The following is a 15,869-nucleotide window of genomic DNA, read 5'->3' as shown; positions in this document are numbered from 1 at the left end:
AGTTAACTGAAAAACACTAACAGAGCCAGTACCATAATTACCCAAGGAATATAAAGCTCTATTCTCTCAGTGATGAAAAAGGGGAATTACACATGTAACTTCCATTAACATTAATGGGACTTACCTACATAAATCCCTTAAGCGTCAGCGGGAAGAATGGACTCAGCATAACTATTAGCCCGGCACCTTTACTCTTTCAGTCATTTCTATTATATGATTAAAAGGCAAAGAGACGGGTGCTCTGCAAACCAGAACCAGATGAAGCTTCACTCCACAGAATTTACTGTCACCTTCTTCTTCAGGTCCATTTCGCTAGAATGGTTGTAAAAACTGAGGCCTTTATTTCATTTTCTTGCCTTTTTCATATTTGACCTGATGGAAACAGAACTTAATATGCCACACAGTTTTTCACATGAGTTTTCCCTTAGTGGTTACGGGTTTTAGAGCTACTGTTTCTGCCCTAGAATGCAATTATCAGCAAACCATGCTGAAAAATAATTCTTAGCTAGATATATTGCTGAGCAACAGCTTAATGGGGGAAGACACTCTTGTACACAAATCATTAAGACACAAAGCAGAAGGTGAGGAGTATTACTGCGGAAGCACAAGTTTAAAATGCTGAGGAAGGAAACAAATCTTAATGGGGATGAAAGGGAAATGTTATGAAAGAGGTGGTATTTGAACTGGGCCTTGACGGCCAAGTAAAATAATCTCCAACACAACCTCAGGACCAGACACAAATACAGGAAACTCTTAAAGAGCAAACAAGGAGGCACAAAATAATAGTAAAGATGGTGGGTTTGGTGCCAGATAAGCCTGGGTTTGACTTCTGGTTCTGACTAGCTGTGTAACCACACCAAGCCTCAGTTTTCTCATCTACAAAATGTGAATAATAACACCTACCTCATAAGGTTATTGAGAAAAGTAAATAAGGCAATTGTGGAGTTTACTGAAGTCTCAGCCCTGCATCTGGTAGTATTAATTCACCATTCATTTGTTACTATTACCATTACAATTATTCGTCTTGAATAGCCTCCAAATTATTTAGCATTAATAGCTTCCACAGTAAAAGTCTGATATGTCTGATTATTCCTAGGAATTACAAGAGTTGGATTAGATTCCGACTAGGCTGATCTCCCCTCCCTTCAACATGCACTCTTCGAGCCCCACCACCACTTTGATCACCACACATCACATCACACCTTACCTGAAATGCACAACGCTCCTCACAACAAATCCTCCCTCACATCCCAGATCCACATCCCCCGCCCAGAAATCTGTCCTGGACCACCTGAACCAAAGGGATCTCCAAAACCATAAAACTAATCTGGTGAAAATCCTATTAGATAAGTAGATTAGGAATTCTTACTCTTATTTATAGGTGAAGTAACCAAGGTCCAGAAAGGTCAAATGATTTGCCCACAGTCACGTGGCTAGTATTTGGCAGAGCCAGGACTAGAATCTCGGTCTTTTGATTCCTAGTCCCGTTTCTCATAACCACAGGACCTCAGTCGAACTCAGTCCAATGATGAACCCACCATGATTATAGTATATTTTTAAAACAAGGTGAGAACCACCACACATGGGATTGATTTTCAGGTTTTTTTGCCTTGGGCTTATGACCATAAAATGATCATGGTTTTAAAACACCAGATCAACTAAATTAAATAACAAAACAGTTCTAATGATGTCCTACATTGAGACCAGAACCACTGAGGGACAGCAGAAACAGAGCCATCCCTAGGACTCTACACCTTGTGCAATCTTCCCAGGCACAAACCTTTAAGATCAACAAGCAGGAAGACAGCTGGGGGTAGAAACAGAAAAATCAGCTGCTATAGGATACAATTTAGGCTCCCTAGCGTGACATTCAAAACCAAAGAAAAGTTCCCAGCTACCTTTCAAACCTCACTTCTACTACTCCCTTACTTACTTACAATTTGGGGCGGGGGGGGGGGGGTGGCCATGAGTCAAGAGGTTAAAGAATTATATATTACCATGGATACAAATCTATTAAATTAGTGGATGTTAGAAAAGTGACACTAATAGGGTGAGGGAAGTACAGAGGTGAGAAAAGCTTGACTTTGTATAGACGTGGGTTCATATTCTGGCTCTACAAATTTTTCACTGTAGTATATTAATACCTTGGGCAAATTATTTAATACGAGCCTCATTTTTCTCACCTGTGTGTGTGTGTGCCATCTCCCTCAGAGATTCTCAAAGTGGTCCCTGGACCACAGGCATCATCACCACCTAGGAACTTGAAAGAAATATAAAACCTCAGACCACACTGAAAGACCTAGAGAATGAGAACTCTATACTCTGGTGCTGGGCCCAGCAATATGTGTTATTACAAGCTCTCCTGTACATTGTAATCATCCGGACAGCCTTTTACAAATACTGATGTCTTGCTCCCATTCCCAGAGATTCTGATATAATTAGTCTGAGGCATGGGTCTCCTATTTCTAAAGACCACCCCCAACCACTGCTCCAGATGACTCTAAGGTGTAGTCAAGGTTGAGAACCCTTTCCTTAGAGGGTTGTTGTAAGGGTTAACTGATTTAAAATATCTTCAGCAATTAGCACAATGCCTTGGGTTAACTGATTTAAAATATCTTCAGCAATTAGCACAACACCGTAAACACACAATCCATGCAAGTGTCCCTCAATAGAAAATATCTATTTCATAGTGTTTTTGTTAAAATTTCAGATCAGAAGGAAATAAACCAAAACATTAACAGTAATTTTCCCTGAGTGATGGGAGTATGGGCGATTTTTTTAATTTTTCTTTTTTATACTTTTCCAAAATTTCCAAAAGCATTAACATGTATTACATTTATAATCACAAAATTAATGAAGCTAAATTTTAATAGAGAAAAGAATCTTTCTTCTGAGGCTCTTACCTTATAAACATGCTCCTATAATTATCCTGTCTCTGTCAATTAATCAACAGGGAAATTACATTATTTTCACTTTACAGATGGAAAAACTGAATCAGAAGTAGAGTCTACCTGAGTTTATACAGGATTCTGATGATAGTTAAGGTCAAAATAACTAATATTAATGATCACAACTAATTTCTCTTTTCTGGAACACCTCTCACATCCCTTGGAGAACAGTATTGTCTCAGTATGACATAAGATGTGGAACTGGAGGCATCAGTGCTGTTCAATTCCATTTGATCCCTAAGAACTACCTTGAGTCTCCACCACCACTTCCAATGGTCCATGTAAACCATCCCCACTTCAAAAACAATCCTAGCCACTGCTCTCACACATTGCTGCCACAATCAAAGAGGTGATCACTACTATGCAACTTGGATTTGTAAGGACCACTGCAAAAACATGGGGTCATGGAAAAATCAGGCAGGAAGTCTGATTTTTTTTTTTGTAGTCCCAGCTCTCAGATATGAATAGCAAAGTAGCAACAGCTATTATTCATGCACTGTTTACTATGTCCTAGGCACCAGGTTCAGCATTTTACAAACATTTACAAAATGGGTCTAGATTAGAGCAGTGGTTCTCAAACTTTAGAGCATCAAAATCACCTGGAGGGCTTGCTAAAACACAGATTACTAACCCTCAGCCCCAGGAGTTCTGATTCAGCAGGTTTGGGATGAGACCTAAGAATATGCGTTTCTAACAAGTTCCCTGGTAATGCTGAAGCTACAACTCAACCACACTTTGAGGACCACTGGATTAGATCATCTGGGTACCTTCCAGCTCTGATACTCTGTCTGAACTCTAACCCCAATTCACATCCTAAGGCCGCACACTGAGACTTAGAATTGAACCCTTATCTACGAAACGGAAACAGACTCACGGACAGAGAAGAGACTTGTGGTTGCCAAGGGGGAGGGGGTTGGGGGAGAGATGGAGAGGGAGGTTGGGATTAGCAGATGTAAGCTATTATATACAGAATGAATAAACAACATGGTCCTACTGTATGGCACAGGGAGCTATATTAATATCTTATGATAAACCATAATGGAAAAGAATATTTTAAAAAGAATGTATATATATGTATAACTGAATCACTTTGCTATATAGCAGAAATTAATATTGTAAATCAACTATACTTCAATAAAAATAAATAGATAGAAAGAAAGAAAGAAAAAGAAAGAAAGTAAGAAAGAAAGAAAGAGAAAGGCAGACCTGAACCCTGAAAATTTTCAATGTACTTGTCACAATCCCCCATGACCTCCATCTGGGCCAAATGAAAGGTTTCTCTTTAAATGTGAATCCAGCAAAGTCAATGCAAGGGCACCTGAGGCATCTGTGGTGACCCTCTGCAGTGGGGAAGGCACAAACCAAGTCCCGGCTTCCCAAGCACATAGCAATTTTCTTAATAATAAATTCCTGATCATCAGAAGCAGGGCCACCAGTCAATCAGAGACACATTCAACAAAGCACCCTAGCCCTTCATTAATGTCTGTCTTTGCACACTACACAAAGGCTGATATTGTACATTAGAGCCTTTTCCTCCCACCACAAACAGAGGGCCTGGCCTGCTATGATAAGAAAAGAAAGCACAATACTAAAATGTATCAGGACCTTACAGTGCTTTAAAATTTACAAAACATTACCAAACCCATACTTTCATTAAGGTTTCATAACAATACTCTGAAGTAGGTATTATTATTGTTTTATAGCTGAGGCAACAAAGGCTCAGATAGGCTTGATGATCTGGCTAAAGCCCCACAGTTAATGAGAAACAGAACGGGAACTAGAACCCAGTTCTCCTGCCTCCCAGCCTAGGCATACTTCCACCGCCTCTTGATCCAAATTAGGGAGAAGTTCAAATTAAAATTTATCTTCCTGACTCCCTTCTTCCTTAGCATATTAGCAAGAAGGAATCATTATGGGTAACTACACGAAGAACTCTAATTGCAGGTCTCTGAAAATGGAGAAGTTTAATTACATAGTTACGTATGTGATTTATCAACCAGTTTTGATCATTGACAATTCTCTTTGAAGAATTCTTTTCCTCTAAAAATTAAAATAATATATTTTAAAATCTGCCCTGGAATGCTTTGTTTTCATTCAAATAAAGAGATGACTATTTCTTATAAGTGTCATGATTTCTAGGCAATTGGTCTAATGTCAGATAGGCATTAATTCCTGGTAGATTTATCATGATTAGGTCTGAAACTACAGAGGCTTTATTTAGAACAATAGTCATTTTCTGGACAAAGCGAACTAACAGAAACTTGTCTGAAGTGGAAGGGGGCATTCTTTAAGAAACTCTAAACCTTCCATTCCTAACTCTCTTGGGCAGGACTCTCCTCCAAATACCACCCATCTTGAATGATGCTGGCACAAATCTGGCTTTGCCCTAGGGAGGGAAAAGCTGATGGGCCACCATGTCAAAGGACAGAAAATGTCAGAGTTCTCCAGTGCTACTGAGGCAGGCCAAGAATGAGGAATGAGCCTGAGGTTCACAAAAGCAAGGTCAGGGCTTTGAGTCAGGACTGGGTCTCAGGGACTCCGACCAACACCTGAAGCAGTCTGCAACAACACTGCCAATCTGCCTCTGAATTCCCCAAGAGGGTTAGGCGCCTGTTAATCCTTTCCCCCAGGTCCCAAGAGGGCCAGTCTTGACCACCATTGAGACTTTCTTCTGTTTTCTACTTTACCAGGTAACCACAGGCATCACTGCTCAGAGAAGTTAATTAAAAATAGCACAGCTCATACGTGGTAGAATCAAGATTCAAGCACAAGTAGAATCTCATTTATTTAGTCCACAAATACTCAAATTTTCTAAGTGCCAGACACTGAGCTAGGTGATGGGTAGAATAACATGAGCCTTAAAAGTGTCGTCAGGAAATGGAAAAGGGACTGTGGTTGCGGGCTCCGAAGAAAGCAGGGCTGCCAGCAGAAGACAGAACATGGAGGAGATACGAATACCACTCAAATTTCCTTATGTTAAAACTGCTCCTGCATGCAGACAAACTCTGCTGGTACGAAAAGCAGCTTGTCCTGCCTTTTCCCCCTTCTACTACATCCTCCTCAAAGACGACTTGATTTGCCACAGCCCAGGCAGGATTTCCTCTACCTGGGGAGGAAACTATACACTAGGCAAGAAGCAGGCTCTTGGAGAGGTGGGTTGCTCTTCTACACTCCAGAGCTCGCTTTAGAGCAGTCACTTACTAATAGTACCCTATAAAGTGGCAATTTACAAAATAGTACTAATTTAGAGCCTGGTCCTTGAAGAGTTAACACACCTCCCTCCAGAGGTGCCTAACTGACTTCTTGCCAAGACAGTCTAAAAGGAGATCTGTCCAATGCATTACAATTCTTCCAAGCTGTGCAAGGCTTCTGCTGCCTTCATATAAGGTATCAAAAATGGAGATGCAGTGGCCTGGGGGACAAGGGGACTGGGTTCTAGTACTGGCTCTGCCAGTTGAGTCACTCTATAACGAATCCTTTCCCCTTTCTGTGTGTTGGCGCAACTTTGAAATGAAGGCAGTGGGATTTTAATTTCTAAATATCCTTCCGACTTTGACAATCTAAGACAATTGTTCTTCTCTTTTGGGGTCATAGATTCCTTTGAGAAATCTGCTAAATGATCATCTCCCCACAAAACTATGCCTACAATTCCATGGAAAATTCATGGAATTCCTGAAGTTCAAACTAATATTCTTAGTCCAGTATGGACTTTGAAGTCAGCTAGGTCTGGGATTGAACCCTGGAGATATCCACCCCCCATCCCTCATCCTTTCCCTCCCCCTCTTTCCATGTATAAGTCTCTTACCTTTGGGCTTCATCCAGAAAAATGTCACCAGTGACACCTACCTTGAAATATTGCTGTGAGACTGAGAAATAATTACAGACAAGTGTCTGTCCATACAAGGTGCTTAAAAAAAAAAAAAGGTAATGGCACCTGTCATGGGTGCTCAGAGAATGTTAGTTTTCTTTCTTTCCCACAATAACCAGCAGTTATCTGTGCACTTCAGGTGTTCCATAAATGTTGTTTCACTGTCAATACTATCTTAAAATTCCCTTCTCTGTCAAGCTGTTCTGGAGATGGGAGATCTTTCCTCACACTCAACTGGACTATTTCAAGTCTCCAAACATCTCTTTGTGTCCAGTCTCTCCTTCTATATCTCACCCTACTTAGCACTGTCACATTAATCTTCCAAAAATGAACACTTATTGTGACATGCCTCACAACTCACAAACTTTTAATAATCTACCATGTTTTTAAGCATTTCACTAATTTCCTCAAGTGAAATAATAATGGCAGCTCACTTTACTGAGCTCTTACTATATGGCAACCACTGATTAAGTGAATATATTATTTCATTTAATCCTCTGAACAGGCCTACAGGCAATTTAGTATATAGAAGGTTACGAGTATAATCTCTAAAGTTTGCTTGAGCTTGACTCTGATTCCACCACTTACTGGCTACATAATCTTGGACAAATCATTTAACCTCTGTGTCCTTCACTTTCTTATGTAGAATGGAGATAGTTATAGAAAATGGTTTATAGAATACCACAACAAATTGAAGGCAGGAGCAGACATAAGAATCCAACTGTCATCTATAAAGCCAGACATGACCATGATTTGCAAACACATTTTTAAAATGCCATTACTAATTTTTGTTTGGGATAATATAGTTACTTTTTATAAAATTGTGATTTATTTTAACATGTAATAGGTTTATCATTTTTAAATGAACTAATAAATATATTTTTGAAATGTCTGCCTTTTCATTTCTAGTAAGGTAACTATCAATAGATATAATCCATGTAACTAAAATCTCTTTGGAGTACTCAATATTTTTTAAGAGTGTGAAAGCTTCCTAAAGCAAAAGATATAAGAATCACTAGTGTGAAGTATAAGAAAATGACCGAGGGTAACATTTTGATTTCTCAATCACATTCTCTTAGGAAGATCTTACAATCTTGGCCAAATGTCACATTTGAGCCTGAAAGGACAAAGTTAAAATTGCTGTGTTGAATGTCATTGGAGATTCCTGTGGGTGGTGGTAGGGAATCATTAATGGACTTCCTGAAGATCCACAGGAAGTGACTCTCCCTTACAAGCACTCTTTACCAGTGACTCTCTGGTAAACTTCTCAGGGTATGGGGGAAAAAAAGGAAAGAAAAAGAAAAAGAAAGAAAAAGGAAATGGCTTTATAGAGATATGAAGATCAAAGAAGATGATAGATAGATAGATAGATAGTTAGATAATTTATATATAAAATTTAGAACGGTATCAGCCGCATGGCAAGTGCTAAATAGATATGAGCTATAAGAGCTATTTTTATTTTGCTCATTTTACAAATGAGGAAACTAAGGCCCATGTAAGTTATAAAGCAACATTGCCCAAAGCCAGTTATCCCTCCAAAACTGTGTATTGGCAAGCCAGTGTCTTCTCTGATGGTTTGAATTATTTGCCCTTCCTTCAAAGTCTTCCAGAATCTAACTCCAACTTACACTGTTGGGTACTTATACAATTCTTTCTTCCCACCTAAATTTATTCTCCAACTTCTGAATGCTGGGGCGTTTACTTCTCAAAGGCAGACACTGGAATTGTTTAGATCATCAATGTATTTCCAGTACCTATCACTACCTAGGTCAGAGCATATAGAAACAGCTCTGCTCAACAAATTTTAAATATTTGTTAAATAAAATTAAATTACAGCTCCATTTAACCCTCACCATTCATTGGTTTACAATGCCAATTATCTTTTTTATATCTTTCAGCAGTCAATAAATATTTATAGAGCATCTATCATATACCAGGTACCACATTAGACAATGTTTCTTTATATTTCCCATTTTATCTAACATAGTACCTACATGCTACCTACTGGGAGCTCAATAGTTGTGTAAAGATTATAAAAGGGAACCATTCTCCTCCTCAGACCATGTAAGAAGGCAATTGCAACAAAACATCACCTAAGAAGTACTCTAGCCAAATATGTCTAATTTCCAGTTCACAGGAAATATGGGGGATTGAGCAACAAGTTAAATGACACCATGAGGAAACAAAAACATGGTGACTGTCCCTTGGCCTTAATACTTCAGGAAGGGCATTTCAAATGGCTTCATGTTTGCATGTTTCAGCGCTGGAGCATAGGAATAGATTCTGCCGTCCACTGTCAGATGTTCATCAGCTACCACAACATCAAGTCTCTTCAGTAGGTCATTCTTTGGTAAGGAAATTACATCCACAAATTCTCTATCTCACAGCTTTGGCTCAGGCCTTAACATTTTCAGAATCATCTCCATTGATAGTTACTGTCGTGGTGTGCGTGGTACAATTTGAAAAATCCACAATGCATTTCATTCTATAAGGCAGCTGGCCTAGACTTCCCAAAAGTCAGTATCATGGGGGGAAAAAAGAAATCAGACAACTGTTCTAGATTAAAAGAAACAAAAGTGATATAATAACCAAATACAATGCAATAACCCAGATTTGATCCTGGATTTAAAAATATACATAAGACATTGTTGGGACAAATTGGGGAAATTTTAATACACAGTGGATTCAGGTAATATTACAAAAATATTATTAATTTTCTTAGATGCGCTAATGGTATTATAGTTGTGTAGAAGAATGTCCTTAGGAGATACATTCTGAGGTGTATAGGGAAGAAGCGTCATGATGTTTGCAACATATTCTCAAATGGTTCGGAGAAGGGCAAAAGGATAGTGAAGTATATAGAGAAAGTGAGAACAATAAAACATGCAAGAAAATGTTTTTTAAAAGGTAGATTTTCATGAGATGACTTATGAAATCAAAGGGACTCAAATATTCTGTCTTAATGAACTAACTTTGAGATTCCAGTCAGTCAATCAGTCAACAAATGTTGAAGTGTATACCATGTATCAGACCTAGGAATAGCAATCCAAACAGTTAAAACAAACTCAAAAGAACAATGAGAACTCTCAATCTTTTGGATATTTTTAAATTTAAGAACAGTAATAATTAAAGCACTTTATTACATTTTTAAAAAATAGACAGTTCAGGCCTTCCCTGGTGGCGCAGTGGTTGAGAATCCGCCTGCCAATGCAGGGGACACGGGTTCGAGCCCTGGTCTGGGAAGATCCCACATGCCGCGGAGCAACTAGGCCCGTGAGCCACAATTGCTGAGCCTGCGCGTCTGGAGCCTGTGCTCCGCAACAAGAGAGGCCGCGATAGCGAGAGGCCCGCGCACCGCGATGAAGAGTGGCCCCTGCTTGCCACAACTGGAGAGAGCCCTCGCACAGAAACGAAGACCCAACACAGCCATAAATAAAATAAATTAAAAAAAAAAAAAAATAGACAGTTCAGCCAATGCTTCTACCCACTGAGGGAAGTGTTAGGAAAGGTAACTGTTCCTTTAACTCTTACAACTCAAGAAAAAAGTAAGAAGTTAATCTGAGTGGTGAGCACTAATATTCATGGAACCAGTATGTGGGTGCCTTAAAGAGCAGGGGTACTATCCCTCTCCACCTTCTTCTCTCCTTCTCTGCCACTGCCTAGACAGAGAGATTCAATTCCAGGTAGGAAACAGGAGAAGACCTTGAGAGTCACTTGCTGCCACTTAAATTTGGAACCCTGTTTGGTGCCTTGTTTTCAGTTGAGTCCAACAAGAAGGGCAGAGTAGTGAGTGACTAGCACCCTGTAACCCCCAATAACTACATAAATGACCTCTGAGCTTAAGGCCAGTCAGCATCTTCCTGCATGCCAAATTATCTCTACCTAATTCTTCCTGTCTGACTGCTGTTTCAAAGGTACCACCAGAGTACTGACTTAAAAGAACTGCTAAGCTTTAGATCTGCATTTGAGAAACATCATTGTGGCTGCAATATGGAGAATACGGTGTAGGGAAGAAAAACTAGAGATAAGTTAGGAGACTTTTACAGTAATCTAGGCACTGAGATGATGGTTGCCTAGACTACACTGGAAATAATGAAGAGAAGTGAATATCCTTTCCTAAGAAATTTAGAAGGTATACTGTAACACTTACTATGGTCCCATTTTCACCGAGTTCTGTGCTGCTTTTTCTCATTCTAGTCATCCAACATTTCTCCCTTCTGAGAAATAGCTGGCTGATCCAGGAGATTGGCTCCTGGATCACAATCACAATATTGAAACCACAGAGCTATGAGCTACCTGTCTCTGGCCGAGGTTTCCATGGTCTTGGAGAAGGTAGGACAGCAGCTTTAACTAAACAACAAGAAGAATAGAGCATTTCATATTAAAATTCAGTAGTTATTGCTCCTCTTGGAAACAGTTATCTCTACACTATAGAGAAAGAAAGAAAGCTCATTTCATTCTTCAATAAATCCCAACTACGCTGTTTTTCACAAGGTGCCAAGACTCATCTTAAAAAACTAAGAAATGACTTTCCAATCCACAAAAAAAAAACGATTAGAACTAATAAATGAGTTCATCAAGGTTACAGGATACAAGATAAATATATATACAAGAGGTACAAACTTCTACGTATAAAATAAATAAGCTACAAGGATATAATGTACAGCACAGGGAATATAATCAGTATTTTATAATAACTTTAAATGGAGTATATAATCTATAAAATTTTGAATCATTATGTTGTATACCTGCAACTAATATAATACTGTAAATCAACTAATCTCAATTTAAAATAATAATAATAATAAAGAGAGCGAAAAAGAGATTGATATACAAAAGAAACAATTGGACTCCCAGTCCAATCCCATCCACTACCCTGAGGAGACAGGAAGACCACCCCTCTGCTACCTCAGGTTTTCTTTTTTCCCCGATGTACTGAATCAGAAGGACTATGAATTGGAAGACACACGGCACAACTAAAGGCCAAAAGGAATAAGTGAAAGTCTGCATCCTGGTCAGTAAGATTTCCACTCCTCTTCCCACACTTAACTGCCAAAAATCTTGACAGCTATCTATGCCTATACTCTCTAGTTAGGAGATTGGAAAATTCTTCTCTGAAAAATCTGACATAAAAGAAAGGACCTGGGCTTCCCTGGTGGCGCAGTGGTTGAGAATCTGCCTGCCAATGCAGGGGACACGGGTTCGAGCCCTGGTCTGGAAAGATCCCACATGCCGCGGAGCAACTAGGCCCGTGAGCCACAACTACTGAGCCTGCGCGTCTGGAGCCTGTGCTCCGCAACAAGAGAGGCTGCTTTAGTGAGAGGCCCGCGCACGGCGATGAAGAGTGGCCCCCACTTGCTGCAACTAGAGAAAGTCTTCGCACAGAAACGAAGACCCAACACAGCCAAAAATAAATAAATAAATTAATTAATTATTTTAAAAAAAAGAAAGGACCTAAAGATACTGATATTCAGTGGTCCCTAACAACATATCCCCTCCAAATCACCATGTGGTAAATCTCAATATCAACAAGCCCCAGCCATGCACAGAAAGCTTCCAATCAGGTTTTTAGTGTCCTAATATTAAGTATGAGCAATCTAACAGAATAAAAGAGATAGAAGAAGCTTCAAACAAATTATCATTAATATTCTCAGAGAGATAAAAGAGAGTGTATTCTTGAAACAATAACAGGATATTACATTTTTTTAAAATTTAGAGCAACACTGTCCAATAAAACTTTCTGTGATGAAATATTCCACATTTGCACTGTCCAATATGGTATGTACCAGCTACGTGTGGCCATAGATCACTCAAAATGTAGCTAATAAAACTAAGGAACTGAATTTTAATTATACTTAATTTTAAGTAGCCACATGTGACTAGTGGATGCCATACTGTATAGCTCAGATTTAGAAAATCGAACACAGTTCTTGGATATTAAAAATGCAATAGCCAAAATGAAAATCTTAGCAGAATGAAATCTTCTAATCTTATATTCGAAGATAAAGTTGGCCAGGCACTGTCCCAAGCACTTTATAACATATTAACTCATCCAAAACGCCAAGTGACAGAAAATAGGAAAGAAAAGATAAGAAAATTACAAGATCAATCCAGGAGATCCAATATCCAAATAATAGGAATTCCAGGAAAATGGCCAGAGGAAAAGGAGGGAAAGAAATAATTCAAGATAATTTTCCAGTGAAGGATATGAAAGGCCCACTGAGTACCAGCACAATGGCTATAAAAAGACCTACTTCAAGCACACTTTTTTGAATGTTCAGAATACCAGGATAAAGAAGAGATCCTAAAAACTTCCAGAGAGAAATAACAATCACATTTAAAAAAAAAAATTACAAGTCAGAAGAGCATTAGATTTAACAGCAACACTGGAGCTTAGAAGGCAACAAAGCAATGTCTTCAAAATTCTGAGAAAAAGCAGTTCCAACCTAGAATTCTATATTCAAGTAAATAATCATGTAAGTGTAAAGGTAGAATAGGGCCACTTTCAGACATGTAAACTCTCAACAACAAAAAATTACGTCCGTGTGCCATGTCTCAAGGAGCCACTGAAGGAAGTGCTCTACCAAAACAAGGGCGTAAATCATCAAAGAAGCAGCAGAATCCAGGAAACAGAGCTTCCAACCCAGGAAAAGAGAATGATTCCCAGGATAATAGCAAAGAAAAATGCTAGGAAAACAGCTGTGTCACCAGCTTAGAGAGCCAGCAGTCCCCATTAGAGCTGGACAGAAACACCAAGACAGATGTCTCCAAAAATAAGGAACTGGGAGAATATTTGATGCATATGAGCTAACTGGAAGATTTACACTCATGGCAGACTTTGAATTCGTGACTAGTACACAGAGAACCAATTAAACAAAAAATGTTTAAAAAACAATTACCTCCAGAGAAAACAAAAGTTGTACCCAAAAAAATGGATTCATAATATATAAACAGCTCCACTATGAATAGGGTTTATATTGCCCTAACAATGTAAATACTAAATGTTGGTCTAGCCCCTGCAGAAAGTTAAACTAAACTGTGAGTATTGGAGGAGAGGAACTATGCACGTATAAAGGAGATGAAGGGGAGGAATTAAGAAGTAAAAGAAAACATTCAAAAAAATTTAAGGTGGTTACAGCTTGAGAATGAGGGCAGGGGACTGTTCTTTTACAAAAAGCCTTGACATTTTAACTTTTTATCACTTTGAAAATAAATATAAATCTGTTTAGTTTTTAAAGAGATCCTAAATGATCTATAAGATTAATAATCAATCCAGAAAAGAGAAGAAACAAACTATGTTTTTGCAGTACCTTCAGGGAATTTATGTTGTATGCAGTTTCAACACCAATTACTTGAGAAGTTAGCACACAGAAGAGTCTCAGACGGATCATATCCAGTAGTAGACATTAAATTACCCAGACTAACTTTCAAAAACTGTGAGTGGGAATATAAATTCGCTTAACCTTTGGGCAGTACCATTAAACTTATTAAAATACATATTGTTTGGGGCTTCCCTGGTGGTGCAGTGGTTGAGAGTCTGCCTGCCAATGCAGGGGACGCGGGTTCAAGCCCTGGTCTGGGAAGATCCCACATGCCACGGAGTAACTAAGCCCGTGAGCCGCAATTACTGAGCCTGCGCGTCTGGAGCCTGTGCTCCGCAACAAGAGAGGCCACAATAGTGAGAGGCCCGCGCACCGCGATGAAGAGTGGCCCCCACTTGCCGCAACTAGAGAAAGCCCTCGCACAGAAACGAAGACCCAACACAGCCAAAAATAAATAAATAAAAATTAAAAAAATTTAAGAAAAAAGCTAACTTCCCAATCCCCTCTAAAAAAAAATAATAATAATTAAAAAAAAAAATACATATTGTTTGACCCAATAATTCCACTTTCAGAAATACCAGTATAGGTGCAGAGACACAAGAATGTTCTCAGAAATATATTTGTAAAGGCAAAAAAAAAAAAAAAAAAAAGGAGGAATACAAATTTCCATCAATAAGTGAATGGCTAAGCAAACTATGATACATCCACACTATAAAATTTAGAGAGGTTAATAAAATAGGCCTATAAGCAGTGACATAACAGGATCTCAAAGATATACTGTTAAATGAAAAGGAAGTCACAAAACAGTCTGTATAATATGCATCTATTTATGTAAAGGGAAAACAAGAATCTTAACAAAATGTATGAGTGCGTGTGTGTGTATGTGTGCATGTGTGTTTGTAAAAATACATTAAAAAAATGCTCTGGAGACACCAAACTGTTGAACGTGTGTCCTTTGTTCTACCAATTTGCAAAGAGGATTCTCCTACTCTATGTCACGTACTCCACATCCAATATCTCAGTGAATTTTCACAAAAATTAGTTATATAATTTTGCCCAGGTGAAAATCTAGTCAGAAGTTGATGCTTAGGACCTAAAGACAAGGTTTTGTTCAAAATGGAAAGAGGCTAATTAATATTTGTTGAGTTCATAGTTGGGCACCATGTTAAACACTTTACATCTAGGTTGAAAAAGTAATATATTTCTATTTTACAGATGAGTATTCTGATTGAAAGGGGTTGGGTAATTTGTCTAAGTTCACATGGCTAAATGAAAGACGGAGATGGAATTCAAAGCCCAAGTTTTCTTACTATGGCCAGACCGTGGCGGTCTATGTGATGACTGGGATACCTGCTGCAGGACCTTGCCCTGAGTTACATGGAATCAGCTCCCCACTCTGCCATGACCTTCCAGGCTAAGAAAACCTACTGAGCCAAAACTGGACCCAACTCCTTACTCAGAACCTAGAGAAGCAGCCTGACCACAGAGTCACTTATATTTGTCTCAAAATTACAAAAACATCTCCTATGGCTATAGCAGACATCACTAAGGATTGGCACACTTTTCCAACTGAGTTTTGATGAGGCCTTAGAATCCTCTGCAACTCAGTATGGCAGGCAGCCACCATCACTCAATCAGAGTTAGAACCAGAGTTGAAACTTATTTGCCACCTCCCCTTTTTTTTTTTCTTGGTTTGTTTGTTTTTTCCTTTTATGGGGGGGGGGTATGTTC

The sequence above is a fragment of the Balaenoptera acutorostrata genome, chromosome 16 (genome assembly GCF_949987535.1).
Source record: "Balaenoptera acutorostrata chromosome 16, mBalAcu1.1, whole genome shotgun sequence".
Taxonomy (NCBI): Eukaryota; Metazoa; Chordata; class Mammalia; order Artiodactyla; family Balaenopteridae; genus Balaenoptera; species Balaenoptera acutorostrata.
This window is presented reverse-complemented; position numbering follows the sequence as displayed.